This window comes from Meriones unguiculatus, chromosome 3 (genome assembly GCF_030254825.1).
Source record: "Meriones unguiculatus strain TT.TT164.6M chromosome 3, Bangor_MerUng_6.1, whole genome shotgun sequence".
Taxonomy (NCBI): domain Eukaryota; kingdom Metazoa; phylum Chordata; class Mammalia; order Rodentia; family Muridae; genus Meriones; species Meriones unguiculatus.
The window spans coordinates 172,512,187-172,519,999 of NC_083351.1; positions in this window are offsets into that span (position 1 = coordinate 172,512,187).

Here is a 7,813-nt window from a genome sequence, read left to right on the forward strand (position 1 = left end):
TCCCAAGACCCAGGTTCAAGTCCCAGCACCCACATGGCAGCTCACACCTGCCTGTAGCTCCAGTTCCAGGAGAACTATCTGTGTGACACATTCACAGAGACAAATATGTGGGCAAGATGTCAATGCATATAATATTGAGAGAGAGAGAGAGAGAGAGAGAGAGAGAGAGAGAGAGAGAGAGAGTGAGAGATAGAGAACAACCAGAGTCCAGAGCAGAGAGAGAAAGGAGCACACTGGCATGGCCAGGGCTAGAGAAGCAGAGGTGGGAAAATCATGTGGGTTATAAGGAACCCAAGCAGCTGAGGGGAGGAGCCTGTGAACTGAAGCAGCCTGGGTGTAGAGGAGGGGGTGAGAAGGGCCAGGGTGCCAGCATGGGCTTTGAAATGCCTAACAGGTACAGGTGAATAAGGACCCAAGGAGCCTGGAGGCCGGCACAGACTTTGATACGTGGCTTGGTATACAAGGGAAGTGGTTCTTTCTGGTAAGCAAAATCCCCCATTTCACAAGTTCCTGAGGAGTGCTTCAACGGACAGTCTGCATGTTGGGAAATTGACAAATACCCGCTTCTGTTCAACTCTACCGAGAAAGTAATTTTGAAATGACTGATTATTTTGATTATTTTATTACTTATATATTTATTTCTTCATTCATTTGTTTATCATGCTTGAGGTGTGTGTGTGTGTGTGTGTGTGTGTGTGTGTGCAGGCAAGTCATGGAGCTAAAGTGGGGATCAGAAGAGAACTCATTTGAGTGCATTTTCTACTTTGGCACGTGTGCTCCGGGGAGCCACCCATTTGGAAAAGCAGTTTTTTAGGAACCCAATAAGGATCAGAGAACAGTAATTTGGGTGAAAAAAAAAAGTGATCCAGAAAGGTTGGAGTGAATATTCACACACACACGAAGTTCAGACACTTAGAAAGAGTTGAGCCTAGGGATCTCTCTCTCTCTCTTTTAAAGATTTATTTATTTATACAGTATTTTGCCTGCATGACCCCACACCAGAAAAGGGCACCTGATCTCAATATATATGATTATGAGCCACCATGTGGTTGCTGGGAGTTGAACTCAGGACCTTTGAAAGAACAGCCAGTGCTCTTAACCTCTGAGCCATCTCTCCAGCCCCTGGGGATCTCTTGAGCCTTGTGCACCTTCAAGACAGGGTGTCTCTGTGTAGCAGTGATTGTTTTTTTGGGATAAAAGCACAGAGACGTGTAGAGACCACCATTTCCCACAGTTTGCCAATGGTAAAGACTCGGCCAGTAGTGCTGTCAGCACCTAGCTCAAGCTGGCAGCTCTTGTGTTTGCTGTTACAGAGGAAGGGTCCTTGACTTGTTATGTCGACTTGATCTTGGTTCTGCGCTGGGGAGGTTGAGCCAGAAACATCATGAGTTCGAGGCCAGCATGGACTAGACGGTGAGACTGTGTATTGAAAAGGAAAGAAGAGAAAAGAAGGAAGAAGAATAAAGAAAAGAGGTTGTGAGTAAGTGGGGTGGGGGTTGAATTTTCATTTTACAGTGTAAGCCCCAAGTTGGTACTTTTGTTGTTGTTTTTGAAACAAAGTCTCCCTATGTAACCTTGGTTTCCTTAGAACTCACCATGTAGACCAGGCTGGCCTTGAATGCACAGAGATTTGCCTGCCTCTGGAGTGCTGGGATTTAAGGTGTTCCACCACGCTCCCTGCTGCCCCCCGCCCCTGCCAAATTGGTTCTTAGCATGTCCAAAGGTCCCATGTCACACTGACGTTGACTGTGCTTTGCCTATTTAATGCTAATTGTGCAAGGCAATGTAATTAATGTGTAAGGCACTATAATTAAAGAATGCTTTAAATCTTAACTATAACCAGAAACAGTAATACTTAGACAGACATGTATGCAAGAACGCATGCACACATTCGAGAAGTAGACACTCAGTTTTGACAGACTTTTACCTAAGTTATAGACTGGCTGATTTGTGACAGCATTCTGTGTTGGTGCCATCTTTTAAGAAGGCGGTATTGGATATATAGTACATAGAAGAATAAAAAAACACACTTATTTTTTTGACCCTGCGATTTCATGGTGCCATGTTACATGTTCTGCTTGTGCATATCTTCTTTGCCCCTGTTTGGTCCTGGCCCCGAATGACTGAGTACGTGAGGAACGAGGCCAGACTGTGTTAATTTCTAGGTCATATATAACATCATGCTACTAGAGTCGGGCATGGAAGTGCTCCATCCATCCTCTCAAGGGATACAGGAGCATCTGTAGAACAGCACAGGACCATGAGTTGCAACTGCTGGAAGATGGAGACAGGAGTGCAGAGCGATGGGAAACAACTGTTTTTGGTAATGTTAGAAAAGGTTAGCTGAGGTGAATTTTTTTTTTTTCTGCCTGAGGTAACCCTTGGGAACTAGGATTTGACTGCAGATATCTAGCTGGGAGTAGAAACAGCAGAGAAAAAGAAATAAAGATCAGCAGAAGGCAAGGTGACTACAGCAATGACCCTCAAAACCTTGACTTGTGTGGAGCTTGAGCTATTTGAAACCTTTCTGCTTTGCAGACATTTCAATATGTAAGTATTCAAATCAGCTCACCAATGTGCCTAGGTTCCTGTTTTAACCTTTGATTTGCTTCCTCTGTCACGGATACCTCCTCCCTTTCTGCATGACAGCAAATAACACCACAGTCTTCTCACTGCTTCAGATAAAAGCCTAGGTCATCCCTCACCCACCAGCCAATCCATTGCAAGGGTTGTCTGTTTTCTCTCGGAAGTGTCTGCCTTTCGCCTTCCTCCACTTCTGCTGCCGCACTGTTAATCTGGAAGCTGCCACAAACACCTCCTTATTTGCCTTCATGTTTTAAAGTAATCTCTTCTTCACAGCAGCCAGAGCCATCTTTGAAAAATGCAAGTCAAATTCTGTTGTTCCCTGGCAAGACCCCTCTAGGCTGCTTTCCGTGACGCTTGGAATACAGTTTAAGTTCTCTGGAGCCTGCTCTTCATCAATGCAGGCTTTCTGAGGCTGAGACAAACTCACTTTCCCTCAGTGCTTCACACTGCCTTTCCTCAGTGCTCTTACCTACACTCAGGTTCGCATTTTGGCTCACGCAGAGCTACCACAACCCAGCCGGAAGCAGCTCCCCACTTTGCTGATCACATTATTCTGGTGGGTTTGGGAAAGGAGTGAATCTCAAAGTAACATGTTTTGGTTTGTTTCTAGTCTGTTTAATAGGTGTCTTTACAAAATTAGAAAGAAAGACTTCCCATCTCTTATCTTTATTGGTACTACGATTGTGTGTGTGTTTTAATATATTGCTTGCTTTCTTGTGTTCCCAGGTTTTTTATACTCATTCATTTGTTCATCGTGTGTGTGTGTGTGTGTGTGTGTGTGTGTGTGTGTGAGATGCACACATATGTACGTGCAGTGGCACATGTGGATGTCAGAGGACAACCTGTGGAAGTCGGGGCTCTCCATGCACAGTGCAACTGCCTTTACCAGCGGAGCCACCTCCCCTCCCCCCCCCCGGCTCTTCTGATGTTGACCATTTCTTTAAGAACTCTTGGTTTCTGCTCTTTGAAGCATCATTTAGAGACCCCTGTTGGGTACCAGGGCTACTCATCCATCGCTATAGGGTTTTTGGAGGAGTTGGAGTAAGTAGACCCATGAATACCTGTTTTAAAGATAAAATTCATGTGGGTGTGTTGAGGCACAACTGTTGGGCCAGCATTCGGGAGGCTGAGGCAGGAGGAAGGCCAGTGTGGGATGCATAGGAGATGTCTAAAAGTACATTTCAAAGCGAACACCCCGGCCAACGGTTTAAAACTCATGCAATAACACAGCACCTGTCCAACACCCGAGACAGCCACCCTGAGGGGAAAGGCAGGGTGGCTGTACATGCCAGCACATGGAAGGTAGACGCAGAAGAAGCAGGAGTTTAAGGTCATCCTCAGCTACCGGGAGCTTGAGGCCAACCTGGGCCACATGGGACCTTATCTAAAAAAAAAAAAAAAAGTGAATCAATCAATAAATAAAATCAACAAATGAGAGAGCTTATTTGGGCTCAGGATCAGCCCACCGTGGTTGGTCTTGATGTTCTGGAGCCCACGGGAAGGCAGGACACCATCGTAGCTCAACTCAGGCTTTGGAGAAAGAAAGAAGTGACTAGGGTCCCTCAGTCCCCTTCCAGGGCGCACTCTCCACATAAGACTTCCCACTTGCCTCCATCTTTAAAGTGTTTGCCAACCCCAAATGGTACTGAGCCCCGGGCCAAGGTGACCTCAGACAGGCCTTTGAAGTCACTTAAGATCAAACAAGGAGTGCATTTGTAAATTCAAGTTCTTTGTAGCAATTTAATTAATATTTCCTTTTGCTCATCAAAAATCTGAATCACAGGAAATTTCTGTTGCTTTCAGTTATTCAGATGCCATCTGTGCTGTCTTCCTGATCTCATGTTTGTTGCTTGTTTATATTTAAATTCTGTTGGGAATTTGTTCTTTTGTGCGGTATGAAGAAGAGAGACTATTTTATGTTCATCTCAAGGCTGTCCAGTTACACAAATCCACTTATCAAAAAGTTCACTTTTTTCCTGATCGATACATGATATCTCCCATATAACAAACTTCAGTTTTTAATCATGGCTACGGTCACAGTGAGGCTAACTTCAGGGGAAACTTATTGAACGACATCCAGAAACTTTATTTCCATCTTTGCAACTTTTCTGTTATGTCTACAGCTGTTTCAAGTTTTAGGGAATATTAAGGAGTGAGGAATCTAGAGAGATGGCTAAGTAGTTAAGAGCTCTTGTTCTTTTTGCAAAGACCTGAGCTCAGTTCCCAGCATCCATGTGGTGGTTCATGACCATCCAGAACTCCTCTTCTAGGGGTTTTGATGCCCTCTTTTTGGCTTCCAAAGGCATCAGGCACACACATGCTACACAGACATACATGTGAGCAAAATATTCATACACATAAAAAATTGTGGTATCTGAGAAGGAAAGAAAGAAAAGATTTAAGGGGCCAGAGGTATATAGCTCAGGGATGGAGTCCTTGCTTAGTGCTAAAAGGCTTCCAGCTGGAGCCGCAGTAACGTGTCCGCCCAACTTAAACTTTTGAACCCGCAATGCAATCTTCGGTCACAATGCTCTCTAATGCAAGATGTGGAAAGCACTGGCTTTCAATTTTGTGTACTTGAAAGCTCAAAGTCAGATTAAAGAAAAAAAAAAAAAAAAACAACAACAATCTTTCTTCTCTTGAACTGTAGTTTTCTGCTGCCAGCGTGGCGTAGTCTTAGGTACTCTGCTGCTGTCAAGTGTAAGCTTCTCTAAACAAAAGGAACAAAAGAGTTTTTGGGTGAGTAACTGTTGGCTCAGTCAGCTGTGAAGAGCTGAAGAAACTCAATTCCTGAGGAGAGCCAGTGTCTTGGGGTAAGGAGTGGAGTCTTGCTGTGGCCGCCAGCCCCCTTCTCCTCTCCCTTGCTGCCTGTCCTCGGTAGGCACACCACAGGTCAGGATTCCATCCAAGAGGCTTGGGCAGAGGACACCCCAGCCATAGCAGGCTCTTACTCCAGGTTAAAAAAAATACCCACAGGAAAGGGCTTTTCTTTCCAACCTCTGTAATTTTCAGAAATCCTTTGCATTGGCTTGATTTGGGTCACATACTCAGGTCTGTCTCAGGCAGGCTGCAGAGAGGTAGACCTCGGGCTAAGCCTCAGTCTCGTGATGTTGATGGGACTGCAATGCATCTTCTCAAGAAATGGGCAGCCAGGGTCTCTGTGAGGGCTGTTGTTAATAGCTCATGTCTGTTGTTTTAAAATGTTTTTCTTTCTATTTTATGAGTATGGGTGTTTATTGCCTGCGTGCATGACTGCGCACCACTTGGATCCCTAGTGCCCATGGAGAACAAACACTGGATCCCTTGACGCTAGAGTTACAGACAGTTGTGACACTATAGATATCTATACACCCATGGTGCCTTGTGGCTGCTGGGACTCTTAACCCCTGAGCCACCTCTCCAGCCCAATGGCTAGGTTTTAGTTGCTGGTGTTCTTTGGCTCCCTGATGAGACTTTCTTTCTCTTTTCTTTCTACAGATGTGACAAATATTCACATTTTTCACTGAAAACAAACATGGGACCTCAAACACCATACCTCAGAAATCCATCATATATCCAACATACGTAATGGATGGAGAGACTTTCCAAAGAAAGAAGTGATTTGTGTTCAATCATTACTTATAAACAGTTGTGAAGACAAAGAGTTTGAATAATTATCTATTAGTAATCACTATCGTGATAACTCAACTCAGAATAAAATTTTGATATTTAAATTTTTATGGTCCAGGAAACAAGGGTAAAAATAGAGTTCAATGACTACATGTTCTTTGTGGGTTTCTTTCTTCTTCCTTCCTTCCTTCCTTTTTACTTTTGATTTTTTTTTTTTTTTTTGAGACAGGGTTTCTCTGTGTAACCTTGATTGTCCTGGACTTGCTTTGTAAACCAGACTGACCTCCAACTCACAGAGATCCACCTGCCTCTGTCTCCCGGAGTACTGGAATTACAGGCATGTGCCATGACGCCTGGCTCATTTTGTTTTTCCCTCAGACAAATCTACTGGGTTTTCAATAAAACAATCTCAGAAATTGACCTTGGTTAATAATCTAAACTAGACAACCAACATCAGTTGACTCTTTTTTTTTTCTCTTTTCTGTGTTTGAGCAGCTGACCCTGGATTGCACACTGCAGTTCATTGCCATCTCCGTCCTCTCTCTTCACTCACTGAGGGATGTATGCTTTTCCCTCTTCTCTTGCTCCCTGTTAACCAACCACTAAAGATCTTACAGGAAAAACTTCAAAGCAGAAAGTGTCCTGCTTCTCCTCCCACCAACTAAATTAGTATTCGCTGGTGGACTCACCTCCAGTGGTGATTTTCTGCTTCTTCATTCTTGTTCACTCATTAATTAGGATTCTCTTGTTCCTCATTAACCTATCACTAAGTGATTTCTATTAATATAGACATGGATATTTATTTTACTCTATAAATTGTAACCTCATGCTATCATTTGTTTTCTTGTCCCAATTTGTCCAGCTTTGGCCTTAGAGAAGTCAGGTCTTTTGGGTTGGATCCTTTTACACACCCCCATCATTGGGGGGGGGGTGGCATTACAAGAAATCCCAGATTCATCTGATGTTTTACTGTTCTTGCTGCAGAATGACCTCTTCTCTGGAGTACTGTCACGCTTTTTCAGAAGAAGGAGATTTAGAAACCAAGATAAGGTTCCCAGGGACACTCGTTGATGTTGGGTTAGCATTGCTTCTACTCCTTTAGCGTAGAGATGAAACATGGCTGCATATGTAGGAATACTTACGCATATTTGTACGGGTATATGCGTGAATACACATTTACCTACCCTCCTACTTAGGTCATGGCTTCATGCCAACACCTCCAAAGCCAACGCTGGCCATGGGATAGAAGGGAGAAAGCCAGATGAATATAAGCGCCCACTCCCCCTAATTTCTGTGGACCCAGTGAGGGCAGCCATCATCTCCTACCGGCACCTCTTTTCTGCTGCACTGAACTGTATCCCTCAAAGATGCAAGCCAAATAGCTCCTTGAAGTTGCTTTATCAGATGTTTTATTGTAGCAAAGAGACAAGTACCTGATACAGATGTGGTTCTTTTTGGTTTGTTTTTCAAGACAAACCTGTATAGCCTTGGCTGTCCTGGACTCACTCTGTAGACCAGACTGGCCTTGAACTCACAGAGATCTGCCTGCCTCTGCCTCCTGAGTGCTGGGGTTACAGGTGTGCACCACTGGCCTGGCCGGATGTGGTTCTTTTTTTAT